This window comes from Triticum dicoccoides, chromosome 6A (genome assembly GCF_002162155.2).
Source record: "Triticum dicoccoides isolate Atlit2015 ecotype Zavitan chromosome 6A, WEW_v2.0, whole genome shotgun sequence".
Lineage (NCBI taxonomy): Eukaryota > Viridiplantae > Streptophyta > Magnoliopsida > Poales > Poaceae > Triticum > Triticum dicoccoides.
This window is the reverse complement of record NC_041390.1, coordinates 453,765,633-453,781,698: the sequence shown is the minus strand read 5'-3', so window position 1 is coordinate 453,781,698 and position 16,066 is coordinate 453,765,633.

Below are 16,066 nucleotides of genomic sequence, written 5' to 3'. Positions count from 1 at the left end.
ACAACCACGGTAGAAAATAAAAAGAGAATGAAAGTCATTCCCTATGCCTCAGCCATAGGTTCTATAAAGTATGTTATGCTGTGTACCAGACCTATTGTGTACCTCACCATGAGTTTGGCAAGAGGTTACAATAGTGATCCAGGAGTGGATCACTGAACAGCGGTCAAAATTATCCTTAGTGGAATAAGGAAATCTTTCTCGGTTATGGAGGTGACAAAGAGTTCGTCATAAAGAGTTACGTCGATGCAAGCTTTGACACCGATCTGGATGACTCTAAGTCTCGATCTAGATACATATTGAAAGTGGGAGCAATTAGCTAGAGTAGTGATGACCCACAAGTATAGGGGATCTATCGTAGTCCTTTCGATAAGTAAGAGTGTCGAACCCAGCGAGGAGCAGAAGGAAATGTTAAGCGGTTTTCAGCAAGGTATTCTCTTATATAAGGTGCAGCAAGATAGTTTTGTGATAACAGATAGTTTTCAGCAAGGTACTGAAATAAGTGATAATAGATAGTTTTGTGATAAGATAATTTGTAACGAGCAACAAGTAACAAAAGTAAATAAGGTGCAGCAAGATGGCCCAATCCTTTTTGTAGCAAAGGACAAGCCTGGACAAACTCTTATATAAGGAAAAGCGCTCCCGAGGACACATGGGAATATCGTCAAGCTAGTTTTCATCACGTTCATATGATTCGCGTTCGGTACTTTGATAATTTGATATGTGGGTGAATCGGTGCTTGGGTGCTGTTCTTACTTGAACAAGCATCCCACTTATGATTAACCTCTATTGCAAGCATCCGCAACTACAACAAAAGTATTAAGGTAAACCTAACCATAGCATGAAACAAGTGGATCCAAATCAGCCCCTGACGAAGCAACGCATAAACTAGGGTTTAAGCTTCTATCACTCTAGCAACCCATCATCTACTCATTACTTCCTAATGCCTTCCTCTAGGCCCAAATAATGGTGAAGTGTTATGTAGTCGATGTTCACATAACACCACTAGAGGCTACATACATCTCATCAAAATATCGAACGAATACCAAATTCACATTACTACTAATAGCAAGACTTCTCCCTTGTCCTCAGGAACAAACGTAACTACTCACAAAGCATATTCATGTTCATAATCAGAGGGGTAATAATATGCATATAGGATCTGAACATACGATCTTCCACCAAATAAACCAACTAGCATCAACTACAAGGAGTAATCAACACTACTAGCACCTACTAGCACCAATCCCAGACTTGGAGACAAGAATTGGATACAAGACATGGACTAGGGTTTTGAGATGAGATGGTGCTGGTGAAGATGTTGATGGAGATTTCCCTCTCCCGATGAGAGGAGCGTTGGTGATGACGATGGCGATGATTTCCCCCTCCCGGAGGGAAGTGTCCCTGGCAGAACAGCTCTGCCGGAGCCCTAGATTGGTTCCGCCAAGGTTCCGCCTCGTGGCGGCGGAGTCTCGTCCCGAAAGGTTGCTTCTGGTTTTTTTCTTGATGAAAGGCTTCATATAGAAGAAGATAGGCATCAGAGAGCCACCAGGGGGCCCATGAGGTAGGGGGGCGCGCCCTAGGGGGGGTGCCCCCCACCCTCGTGGACAGGGTGTGGGCCCCCTAGCCTTCATCTTTGGCGAGGATTTTTTATTATTTATTGTAAGACATTCCATGGAGTTTCAGGACTTTTGGAGTTGTGCAGAATAGGTCTCTAATATTTTCTCCTTTTCCAGCCCAAAATTCCAGCTGCCGATATTCTCCCTCCTTATGTAAACCTTGTAAAATAAGAGAGAATAGCCATAAGTATTGTGACATAATGTGAAGTAACAGCCCATAATGCAATAAAATATCGATATAAAAGCATGATGCAAAATGGACGTATCAACTCCCCCAAGCTTAGACCTTGGTTGTCCTCAAGCGAAAGCCGATAACAATAAATATGTCCTCATGTTTAGAGGTAGAGGCATCGATAAAAATAAAATAAAATACAGACATGAAGGCATCATGATTATTCTCATAACAGCAGCATATATAGATTTTGTCATATGATTACTTATGTTCAAGTGATGATCTATTCACAATGCAAAAGTATGAATGAGAAACCTTATTGAGGACCAGCAAACTATAACCCTAGTCATCGAATCAATTGCAATTTACCATAACATCGGAAAGAGTCTATGTTAGAGCTGAAAAGCAAGTCCACATACTCAACTATCATCTAATCCTTCATAATTGCTAACACTCACGCAATACTTGTGGTTACGGAGTTTTAATCGGACACCGAGAAAGATAGGGGCTTATAGTTTTGCCCCACAACCTTTTACCTCAAGGCTAATGTCAACAATAATAACTCATGCTCCCCTACATCCAATTAGATATATATATATATATATATATATATATATATATATATATATATATATATATATATATATATATATATATATATATATATCATGTTCTTTCCAACATGTTGGGCTTGCCAAAGGATAAAATGAAAAAGGAAAGGTGAAGATCACCGTGACACTTGCATAAGGTAGAAGATAATAAAAGATAGGCCCTTCACAGAGGGAAGCAGAGGTTTCCATGTGCTTTTATGGTTGGATACACAAAATCTCAATACGAAAGAACGTCACTTTATATTGCCCCTTGTGATATGAACCTTTATTATGCAGCCCGTTGCTTTTATTACTTCCACATCACAAGATCGTATAAAGCTTATTTCTCCCACACCAATCAATCATACATATTTAGAGCAATTTTTATTGCTTTGCACCGATGACAACTTACTTGAAGGATCTTACTCAATCCATAGGTAGATAAGGTGGACTCTCATGGCAAAACTGGTTTAAGGGTATTTGGAAGCACAAGTAGTATCTCTACTTGGTGCTGAGAATTTGGCTAGCATGAGGGGGAAAGGAAAGCTCAACATGTTAGAGGATCCATCACAACATACTTTATCTCAGATATAAGAAAACATAACCCATTACGTTGTCTTCCTTGTCCAACCTCAACTCTTTAGCATGTCATATTTTAATGAGTGCTCCCAATCATAAAAGATGTCAATGATAATATATCTATATGTGAAACCTCTCTTTCCTTATTACTTCCTATTAATTGCAACGATGACCAAAGCTATGTCTGCCAACTCCCAACAACTTTTAAATCATCATACTCTTTCTATGTGAAGTCATTACTCTCAATAAGATCAATATGAACTCTTTGTTTCTTTTTATTCTTTTTCTTCTTTTCTTTTATTCCCTCAAGATCATGGCAAAATAATCAAGCCCTTGACTCAACACTAATCTTTATTATATAGCTCATGGACTCGATTACATAGAAAAATCATAAAGCAAAACTCAAAACTAGATCATGCCATAAACTTTATTCTACAAGATCAAGATACTACTAATAGGATCAAACTAAGAAAAACGGTAGAGATAGGAGATGTGTTTGTGATACGATACCGGGGCACCTCCCCCAAGCTTGGCAGTTGCCAAGGGGAGTGCCCATACCCATGTGATTATGTATCCTTCTTTGTTGTTGGTGGTGAAGAAGATGGTGGTGATGGATAGTCGCACATCGAGCGTAAGAGGTCCTCCAACTTGCGGATAATGCCCTTGAGTGCAATGATATGCTCCTTCAACAAAATATTTTCACTTGTGAGATACATGTTTTGAATACGAGCTAACTCAATCATCTTGAAAGCTTTGATCTCAGTTGGGGAAAGAAGGTTGTGATCTAGTTGAAGGATGTCTTCTGCTGCCGGAGCTTGGTTCTCCGTGGCCTTCTTGATCCCTTCATCCTTGTTGATATCCGTGGGTTCTTCCCTCTTCAGCTCTATCTTCATTAGCCAAGCATCTTTGTCACCATTGTTGGAGGAGGGGGACGACATGATGCCTGGCCTTGACAACCCTGACAGAGAACAGCTCGAAACAAGAACAAAGGAGATTTGCGTGATACGGGAGTCAAAACCTTCGGGAGAATATATAATGAATTTTTACCGACCAAAATACGCATCTTGCAAGAAAACGGAATCCGGAAGGCACACGAGGTGCTCACGAGGTAGAGGGGCGCGCCCAGGGGGGTAGGGCGCACCCACCACCCTCGTGGGGCCCTCGTGTCCTTCCCGGACTGCCACTTATTTTTCTATTTTTCTAAATATTCCAAAACAGAGAAATATTGCCTTAAAATTTGTTTTGGAGTCGGTTTACTTACCGTACCACATACCTATTCCTTTTCGGAGTCTGGAACAGTCTGGAAGGTGTCTCTTATGTATTCCTCCGGGGTTACGGTTTCAATAATATTGGTTTCAACATTTATGGGATTACCTGAGATATAATGTTTGATTCTTTGACCGTTTACCACCTTCGGATTTGTGCCTTCGAAATTGTTGATCTTTATGGCACCGGAACGATAGACCTCCTCGATAACATAGGGCCCTTCCCATTTAGAGAGAAGTTTTCCTGCAAAAAATCTTAAATGAGAGTTGTATAGCAATACATAATCACCTACGTTAAACTCACGCTTTTGTATCCTTTTGTCATGTCATCTTTTAACTTTTTCTTTAAACAACTTGGCATTTTCATATGCTTGGGTTCTCCATTCATCAAGTGAGCTAATATCAAATAACCTCTTCTCACCGGCAAGTTTGAAATCATAATTGAGCTCTTTAATAGCCCAATATGCCTTATGTTCTAGTTCGAGAGGTAAGTGACATGCTTTTCCATAAACCATGTTATATGGGGACATTCCCATAGGGTTTTTATATGCAGTTCTATAGGCCCATAATGCATCATCAAGTTTTTTGGACCAATTCTTTCTAGACCTATTAACAGTCTTTTGCAAAATTAATTTGAGCTCTCTGTTGCTCAATTCTACTTGACCACTAAACTGCGGGTGATAAGGATATGCAATTCTATGATTAACGTCATACTTAGCAAGCATTTTACGGAAAGCACCATGAATTAAGTGTGAACCACCATCAGTCATTAAATATCTAGGGACTCCAAACCTCGGAAAAATAACTTCCTTAAGCATTTTAATAGAAGTGTTGTGATCAACACTACTAGTTGGAATAGCTTCTGGCCACTTAGTAATGTAATCAACAACAACTAAAATATGTGTATATCCATTAGAGGCAGGAAAAGGTCCCATATAATCAAAGCCCCAAACATCAAATGGTTCAATAACAAGTGAATAATTCATAGGCATTTCTTGACGTCTACTAATATTACCAATTCTTTGACATTCATCACAAGACAAGACAAACTTACGGGCATCCTTGAAGAGAGTAGGCCAATAGAAACCGGATTGCAATACCTTGTGTGCAGTTCTATCTCCAGCGTGGTGTCCTCCATAAGCTTCGGAGTGGCACTTGCATAGGATATGTTCCTGTTCATGCTCAGGTACACAACGTCTAATAACACCATCTACTCCTTCTTTATAAAGATGTGGGTCATCCCAAAAGTAATGTCTCAAATCATAGAAAAACTTTATCTTCTGTTGGTATGTGAAACTAGGTGGTATGAATTTAGCAACAATGTAATTAGCATAATCAGCATACCTAGTAGTACTACGAGAAGTACTTATAACATTTAATTGCTCATCAGGGAAGCTATCATCAATAGGTAGTGGGTCATCAAGAACATTTTCTAACCTAGACAAGTTGTCTGCAACGGGGTTCTCAGCTCCCTTTCTACCAACAATATGCAAATCAAATTCTTGTAGCAAGAGAACCCATCTAATAAGTCTAGGTTTAGCATCTTTCTTCTCCATAAGATATTTAATAGCAGCATGATCAGTGTGAATAGTTACTTTAGAATCAACAATATAAGGTCTGAACTTATCACAAGCAAATACAACTGCTAAAAATTCTTTTTTAGTAGTAGCATAATTTTTTGAGCATTGTCTAGAGTCTTGCTAGCCTAATGGATAACATTTAATTTCTTATCAACTCTTTGCCCTAGAACAGCACCTACAGCATAATCACTGGCATCACACATAATTTCAAAGGGTAAATTCCAATCAGGTGGCTGAACAACAGGTGTAGAGACTAATGCTTTCTTAAGTATTTCAAATGCTTCTACACAATCATCGTCAAAGACAAATGGTATATCTTTTTGTAATAAATTAGTCAGAGGCCGAGAAATTTTTGAGAAGTCCTTAATGAACCTCCTATAAAATCCGGCATGACCAAGGAAACTTCTTATACCTTTGATGTCCTTGGGATATGGCATCTTTTCAATAGCATCAACCTTGGCTTTATCAACTTCAATACCTCTTTTAGAAACTTTATGCCCCAAGACAATACCTTCATTAACCATAAAGTGGCACGTTTCCGAATTCAAGACAAGATTAGTTTCTTCACATCTTTGCAAAACTCGATCAAGATTGCTCAAGCAATCATCAAAAGAGGTACCACAGATGGAAAAGTCGTCCATGAAAACCTCACAAATCTTTTCACAAAAGTCGAAGAATATAGCCATCATGCATCTTTGAAAGGTAGCAGGTGCATTACATAAACCAAAAGGCATACGTCTATAAGCAAAAGTACCAAAAGGGCATGTAAAAGTAGTCTTTGATTGATCTTTAGCCGACACAGGTATTTGAGAGAAACCATTAACCATCTAGAAAGCAGTAATGTGTATGTTTGCATAATCTTTCTAGCATTTGATCGATAAAAGGTAAGGGGTAATGATCTTTCTTAGTAGCCTTATTTAATTTGCGGAAATCAATTACCATCCTATAACCTGTGATAATTCTTTGTGGGATCAATTCATCTTTATCATTAGGAAAAATAGTAATACCTCCTTTCTTAGGGACACAATGGACAGGACTTACCCATTGACTATCAGCAACGGGATAAATTATACCTGCCTCCAGAAGCTTGAGTATTTCTTTTCTTACCACTTCTTTCATTTTAGGATTCAGACGTTGTTGAGGATCACGAACTGGTTTGGCATCCGCTTCCAAATTTATTTTATGTTGACATAGAGTGGGACTAATGCCCTTAAGATCATCAAGAGTATATCCAATAGCGGCTTGGTGCTTCTTCAGAGTTTTCAATAATCTTTCTTCTTCATGCTCTGAAAGGTTAGCACTAATAATAACAGGATATATCTTCTTTTCATCAAGATAAGCATATTTAAGATTATCAGGCAACGGTTTAAGCTCAAACATGGGATCACCCTTGGGTGGAGGGGGATCCCTTAGGATTTCAACATGCAAATTGTGTTTCAGAATAGGTTCCTGTTTAAAGAATACTTCATCTATTTCCCTTCTTTCATTCATGAACATATCATTTTCATGGTCTAGCAAATAATGTTCTAAAGGATCACTAGGAGGGACGGCAATAGAAGCAAGACCAATAATTTCATCCTTACTAGGTAATTCTTCTTCACGATGTTGTTTACTAAATTTAGAGAAATTAAACTCATGAATCATATCATCCAAGCCAATAGTAACAATATTCTTTTTGCAGTCTATCCTAGCATTAACAGTGTTCAAGAAGGGTCTACCAAATATAATTGGACAAAAGCTATCTTGTGGGGAACCAAGAACAAGAAAATTAGCGGGATATTTAGTTTTCCCACACAAGACTTCGACATCTCTAATAATCCCAATTGGTGAAATAGTATCTCTATTGGCAAGCTTAATTGTGACATCAATTTCTTCTAACTCAATAGGTGCAATATCATGCATAATTTCTTTGTATAAGGCAATGGGTATTGCACTAGCACTAGCACCCATATCACATAAGCCATGATAACAATGATCTCCTATTTTAACAGAAATAACAGGCACGCCTACCACAGGTCTATGTTTATCTTTAGCATAAGGTTTAGCAATTCTAGCAGTTTCACCGCAAAACTGAATAACATGCCCATCAATATTATTAGACAAGAGATCTTTAACAATAGCAATATTAGGTTCTACTTTAACTTGTTCAGGAGGTGTATAAGTTTTAATATTGCTTTTACGAACCACAGATGAAGCTTTAGCATGATCCTTTATTCTAACAGGGAAAGGTGGTTTCTCAACATAAGAAGTAGGAACAATGGGATCATTATAAGTGACAGTCTTTTCTTTAACTTTAATAGGTGCACCTGTTGGAAATATGCCCTAGAGGCAATAATAAATTGATTATTATTATATTTCCTTGTTCATGATAATCGTTTATTATCCGTGCTATAATTGTATTGATAGGAAACTCAGATACATGTGTGGATACATAGACAACACCATGTCCCTAGTGAGCCTCTAGTTGACTAGCTCGTTGATCAATAGATGGTTATGGTTTCCTGACCATGGACATTGGATGTCATTGATAACGGGATCACATCATTAGGAGAATGATGTGATGGACAAGACCCAATCCTAAGCATAGCACTAGATCGTGTAGTTCGTATGCTAAAGCTTTTCTAATGTCAAGTATCATTTCCTTAGACCATGAGATTGTGCAACTCCCGGATACCGTAGGAGTGCTTCGGGTGTGCCAAACGTCACAACGTAACTGGGTGGCTATAAAGGTACATTACAGGTATCTCCGAAAGTGTCTGTTGGGTTGGCACGAATCGAGACTGGGATTTGTCACTCCGTGTTAACGGAGAGGTATCTCTGGGCCCACTCGGTAGGACATCATCATATGCGCAATGTGACAAAGGAGTTGATCACGGGATGATGTGTTACGGAACGAGTAAAGAGACTTGCCGGTAACGAGATTGAACTAGGTATTGGATACCGACGATCGAATCTCGGGCAAGTAACATACCGATAGACAAAGGGAATTGAATACGGGATTGATTAAGTCCTTGACATCGTGGATCATCTGATGAGATCATCGTGGAACATGTGGGAGACAACATGGGTATCCATATCCCGCTGTTGGTTATTGACCGGAGAACGTCTCGGTCATGTCTGCATGTCTCCCGAACCCGTAGGGTCTACACACTTAAGTTTCGGTGACGCTAGGGTTATAGAGATATTAGTATGCGGTAACCCGAAAGTTGTTCGGAGTCCCGGATGAGATCCTGGACGTCACGAGGAGTTTCGGAATGGTCCGGAGGTAAAGAATTATATATAGGAAGTGCTATTTCGGCCATCGGGACAAGTCTCGGGGTCATCAGTATTGTACCGGGACCACCGGAAGGGTCCCGGGGGTCCATCGGGTGGGGCCACCTACCTCGGGGGGCCACATGGGCTGTAGGGGGTGTGCCTTGGCCTATATGGGCCAAGGGTACCAGCCCCAAGAGGCCCATGCGCCAAGAGAGAGAAAAAAGGGGAGAGTCCTAAAGGGGGAAGGCACCTCCGAGGTGCCTTGGGGAGGATGGACTCCTCCCCCCCTTGGCCGCACCCTTCCTTGGAGGAAGGGGCAAGGGGTGCGCCTCCCCCCTCTCCCTTGGCCCTATATATAGTGGGGAAAAGGAGGAGCAACCATACCTAAGGCCTGGCGCCTCCCTCTCCCTCCTGTGACACATCTCCCTCCTCCCACAGCGCTTAGCGAAGCCCTGTTGGAATCCCGCTACTTCCACCACGCCGTTGTGCTGCTGGATCTCCATCAACATCTCCTCCCCCTTGCTGGATCAAGAAGGAGGAGACGTCGCTGCTCCGTACGTGTGTTGAACGCGGAGGTGCCGTCCGTTCGGCGCTAGGATCATCGGTGATTTGGATCACGACGAGTACGACTCCATCAACCCCGTTCTCTTGAGCGCTTCCGCGCGCGATCTACAAGGGTATGTAGATCCACTCCTCCCTCGTTGCTAGATGACTCCATAGATAGATCTTGGTGACACGTAGGAAAATTTTGAATTTATGCTACGTTCCCCAACAGTGGTATCAGAGCTAGGTCTATGCGTAGTTACTATGCACGAGTAGAACACAAAGTAGTTGTGGGCGTTGATTTTGTTCAATATGCTTGCCGTTACTAGTCCAATCTTGTTTCGACGGTATTGTGGGATGAAGCGGCCCAGACCAACCTTACACGTACTCTTACGTGAGACCGGTTCCACCGACTGACATGCACTAGTTGCATAAGGTGGCTGGCGGGTGTCTGTCTCTCCCACTTTAGTCGGATCGGATTCGATGAACAGGGTCCTTATGAAGGGTAAATAGCAATTGGCATATCACGTTGTGGCTTTTGCGTAGGTAAGATGCGTTCTTGCTAGAAACCCATAGCAGCCACGTAAACACATGCAAACAACAATTAGAGAACGTCTAACTTGTTTTTGCAGGGTATGTTATGTGATGTGATATGGCCAAAAGGATGTGATGAATGATATATGTGATGTATGAGATTGATCATGTTCTTGTAATAGGAATCATGACTTGCATGTCGATGAATATGACAACCGGCAGGAGCCATAGGAGTTGTCTTAATTTATTTATGACCTGCGTGTCAACATAAACGTCATGTAATTACTTTACTTTATTGCTAACCGTTAGCTGTAGTAATAGAAGTAATAGATGACGTGACAACTTCAAGAAGACATGATGATGGAGATCATGATGATGGAGATCATGGTGTCATGCCGGTGACGAAGATGATCATGGAGCCCCGAAGATGGAGATCGAAGGAGCTATATGATATTGGCCATATCATGTCACTACTATATAATTGCATGTGATGTTTATTATGTTTATGCATCTTGTTTACTTAGAACGATGGTAGTAAATAAGATGATCCCTCATAACAATTTCAAGAAGTGTTCTCCCCTAACTGTGCACCGTTGCTACAGTTCGTCGTTTCGAAGCACGCCGTGATGATCGGGTGTGATAGATCCTTACGTTCACATACAACGGGTGTAAGACAGTTTTACACATGCAAAACACTTAGGGTTAACTTGACGAGCCTAGCATGTACAGACATGGCCTCGGAACACAGAAGACCGAAAGGTCGAGCATGAGTCGTATAGAAGATACGATCAACATAAAGATGTTCACCGACGTTGACTAGTCCGTCTCACGTGATGATCAGACATGGCCTAGTTGACTCGGATCATGTAATCACTTAGATGACTAGAGGGATGTCTATCCGAGTGGGAGTTCATAAGATGAACTTAATTATCCTGAACATAGTCAAAAGGAATTCGCAAATTATGTCGTAGCTCGCGTTATAGTTCTATTGTTTAGATATGTTCCTAGAGAAAAATTAGTTGAAAGTTGATAGTAGCAATTATGCGGACTAGGTCCATAAACTGAGGATTGTCCTCATTGCTTCTTAGAAGGCTTATGTCCTTAATGCACCGCTCAGTGTGTTGAACCTCGAACGTTATCTGTGGATGTTGCGAACATCTGACATACACGTTTTGATAACTACGTGATAGTCCGGTTAAACGGTTTAGAGTTGAGGCACCGAAGACGTTTTTGAAACGTCACGAAACATATGAGATGTTTCGAGGACTGAAATTGGGATTTCAGGCTTGTGCCCACGTCAGGAGGTATAAGACCTCCGACGATTTTCTTAGCCTGCAAACTAAGGGAGAAAAGCTCAATTGTTGAACTTGTGCTCAGATTGTCTGAGTACAACAATCATTTGAATCAAGTGGGAGTTCATCTTCCAAATGAGATAGTGATGTTTCTCCGAAGTCATTACCACCAAGCTGCTAGAGCTTCGTGATGAACTATAATGTACCGGGGACATATATGATGATCTTTGAGATATTCGCGATGTTTGACACCGCGAAAGTAGAAATCAAGAAGGAGCATCAATTGTTGATGGTTGGTGAAACCACTAGTTTCAAGAAGGGCAAGGGAACAAAGGGATACTTCATGAAACGGCAAATCAGCTGCTGCTCTAGTGAAGAAACCCAAGGTTGAACCCAAACCCGAGACTGAGTGCTTCTGTAATAAGGGGAACAGCCACTGGAGCAGAATTACCCTAGATACTTGGTAGATAAGAAGGCTGGCAAGGTCGATAGAAGTATATTGGATGTATTATGTTAATGTGTACTATACTAGTACTCCTAGTAGCACCAGGGTATTAGATACCGGTTCGGTTGCTAAGTGTTAGTAACTCGAAATAAAAGCTACGGAATAAAACGGAGACTAGCTAAAGGTGAGCTGATGATATGTGTTGGAAGTGTTTCCAATGTTGATATGATCAAGCATCGCAAGCTCCCTCTACCATCGAGATTGGTGTTTGCGTTGAGCATAGACATGATTGGATTATGTCTATCGCAATACGGTTATTCATTTAAGGAGAATAACGGTTACTCTGTTTATTTGAATAATACCTTCAATGGTCTTACACCTAAAATGAATGGTTTATTGAATCTCGATCATAGTGATACACATGTTCATGCCAAAAGATAGTAATGATAGTACCACCTACTTGTGGCACTGCCACGTAAGTCATATCGGTATAAAACGCATGAAGAAGCTCCATGTTGATGAATCTTTGGGCTCACTCGTTTTTTGAAAAGTTTGAGACATGCGAACCATGTCTATTGGTGTATATGCATGAAGAAACTCCATGCAAATGGACCATTTTGACTCACTTGATTTTGAATCACTTGAGACATGCAAATCATACCACACGGGCAAGATGACTGAAAGCCTCGTTTTCAGTAAAATGGAACTAGAAAGCAACTTGTTGGAAGTAATACATTTTGATGTGTGCAGTCCAATGAGTGCTGAGGCATGTAGTGGATATCGTTATGTTCTTACTTCACATATGGTTTGAGTAGATGTTGAGTACATTTACTTGATGAATCACGAGTCTGAATTATTGAAAGGTTCAAGTAATTTCAGGGTGAAGTTTGAAAGATCGTCGTGACAAGAGGATAAAATATCTATGATATGATCATAGAGATGAATATCTGAATTACGAGTTTGGCACAGAATTAAGACATTGTGGAAATTGTTTCACAACTAATACAGCCTGGAACACCATAGTGTGATGGTATGTCCGAACATCATAACTGCACCCTATTGGATATGATGCATACCATGATGTCTCTTGTCGAATTACCACGATAGTTTATGGGTTAGGCATTAGAGACAACCACATTCACTTTAAATAGGGCACCACGTAATTCCGATGAGATGACACCGTATAAACTATGGTTTAGAGAAACCTAAGCTGTCATTTCTTAAAAGTTTGGGACTGCGACGCTTATGTGAAAAAGTTTCAGGCTGATAAGCTCGAACCTAAAGCGGATAAATGCATCTTCATAGGACACCCGAAACAGTTGGGTATACCTCCTGTCTCAGATTCGAAAGCAATAAGGGATTGCTTCTAGAATCAGGTCCTTTCTCGAGGAAAAGTTTCTCTCGAAAGAATTGAGTGGGAGGATGGTGGAGACTTGATGAGGTTATTGAACCGTTATTTCAACTAGTGTATAGCAGGGCACAAAGAGTTGTTCCTGTGGCACCTACACCAATTGAAGTGGAAGCTTATGATATTGATCATGAGACTTCAGATCAAGTCACTACCAAACATCGTAGGATGACAAGGATGCGTACTACTTCAGAGTGGTACGTAACCCTGTCTTGGAAGTCATGTTGCTAGACAACAATGAACCTACGAGCTATGGAGAAGCGATGGTGGGCTCGGATTCCGATAAATGGCTCAAAGCCATTAAATCCGAGAGAGGATCCATGTATGAAAACAAAGTGTAGACTTTGGAAGGACTACTTGATGGTCGTAAGGCTGTTGAGTGCAGATGGATTTTAAAAGGAAGACGGACAATGATGGTAAGTATCACCGTTAAGAAAGCTCGACTTGTCGTTAAGATGTTTTCTGACAAGTTCAAGGAGTTGACTACGGTGAGACTTTCTCACTCGTAGCGATGCTAAGAGTCTGTTGGAATTATATTAGCGATTACTGCATTATTTATGAAATCTTGCAGATAAGATGTCAAAGCATTGTTTCCTCGACGATTTTCTTGAGGAAAGGTTGTATAACCGGAAGGTTTTGTCAATCCTGAAAGATGCTAATAAGTATGCAAAGCTCCAGCAATCCTTCTAAGGACTGGAGTAAGCATCTCGGAGTGGGAATGTATGCTTTGATAAGATGATCAAAGATTTTGGGTTTATACAAAGTTTATGAGAAACTTGTATTTCCAAAGAAGTGAGTGGGAGCACTATAGAATTTCTGATGAGTATATGTTGTTGACATATTGTTGATCAGAAATGATGTAGAATTTCTAGAAAGCATGTAGGGTTATTTGGAAAGTGTTTTTCAATGGAAAGCCTGGATTAAGCTACTTGAACATTGAGCATCAAGATCTATAAGGATAGATCAAAACGCTTAATGGAACTTTCAAATGAGCACATACCTTGACATGATCTTGAAGGTGTTCAAGATGGATCAGTCATAGAAGGAGTTCTTGCCTGAGTTGTAAGGTATGAAGTTAAGACTTAAAGCTCGACCACGGCAGAATAGAGAGAAAGGACGAAGGTCGTCCCCTATGCTTAAGACATAGGCTCTACAGTATGCTATGATGTGTACCGCACCTGAAGTGTGCCTTGCCATGAGTCAATCAAGGGGTACAAGTGTGATCCAAGAATGGATCACAGGACAACGGTCAAAGTTATCCTTAGTAACTAGTGGACTAAGGAATTTTCTCGATTATGGAGGTGATAAAGAGTTCGACGTAAAGAGTTACATCGATGCAAGCTTAACACCTATCCGGATAGCTCTGAGTAGAGATGTCGGATACGTATAATGGAGCAACAATTTAGAATAGCTCCAAGTAGAACAGTTATTTGGAATAGCTCCAAATAGAACGTGGTAGCTGCATCTAGGAGATGCCATAGAGATTTGCAAAGTATACACGGATCTGAAAGGTTTAGACCCGTTGACTAAAACCTCTCTCACAAGCAACATGATCAAACCTAGAACTCATTGAGTGTTAATCACATAGTGATGTGAGCTAGACTACTGACTCTAGTAAACTCTTGGGTGTTAGTCACATGGCGATGTGACCTGTGAGTGTTAATCACATGGCGATGTGAACTAGATTATTGACTCTAATGCAAGTGGGAGACTGTCGGAAATATGCCCTAGAGGCAATAATAAATTGATTATTATTATATTTCCTTGTTCATGATAATCGTTTATTATCCGTGCTATAATTGTATTGATAGGAAACTCAGATACATGTGTGGATACATAGACAACACCATGTCCCTAGTGAGCCTCTAGTTGACTAGCTCGTTGATCAATAGATGGTTATGGTTTCCTGACCATGGACATTGGATGCCATTGATAACGGGATCACATCATTAGGAGAATGATGTGATGGACAAGACCCAATCCTAAGCATAGCACTAGATCGTGCAGTTTGTATGCTAAAGCTTTTCTAATGTCAAGTATCATTTCCTTAGACCATGAGATTGTGCAACTCCCGGATACCGTAGGAGTGCTTTGGGTGTGCCAAACGTCACAACGTAACTGGGTGGCTATAAAGGTACATTACAGGTATCTCCGAAAGTGTCTGTTGGGTTGGCACGAATCGAGACTGGGATTTGTCACTCCGTGTTAACGGAGAGGTATCTCTGGGCCCACTCGGTAGGACATCATCATATGCGTAATGTGACCAAGGAGTTTATCACGGGATGATGTGTTACGGAACGAGTAAAGAGACTTGCCGATAACGAGATTGAACTAGGTATTGGATACCGACGATCGAATCTCGGGCAAGTAACATACCGATAGACAAAGGGAATTGAATACGGGATTGATTAAGTCCTTGACATCGTGGTTCATCCGATGAGATCATCGTGGAACATGTGGGAGCCAACATGGGTATCCAGATCCCGCTGTTTGTTATTGACCGGAGAACGTCTCGGTCATGTCTGCATGTCTCCCGAACCCGTAGGGTCTACACACTTAAGTTTCGGTGACGCTAGGGTTATAGAGATATTAGTATGCGGTAACCCGAAAGTTGTTCGGAGTCCCGGATGAGATCCCGGACGTCACGAGGAGTTCCGGAATGGTCCGGAGGTAAAGAATTATATATAGGAAGTGCTATTTCGGCCATCGGGACAAGTCTCGGGGTCATCGGTATTGTACCGGGACCACCGAAAGGGTCCCGGGGGTCCATCGGGTGGGGCCACCTGC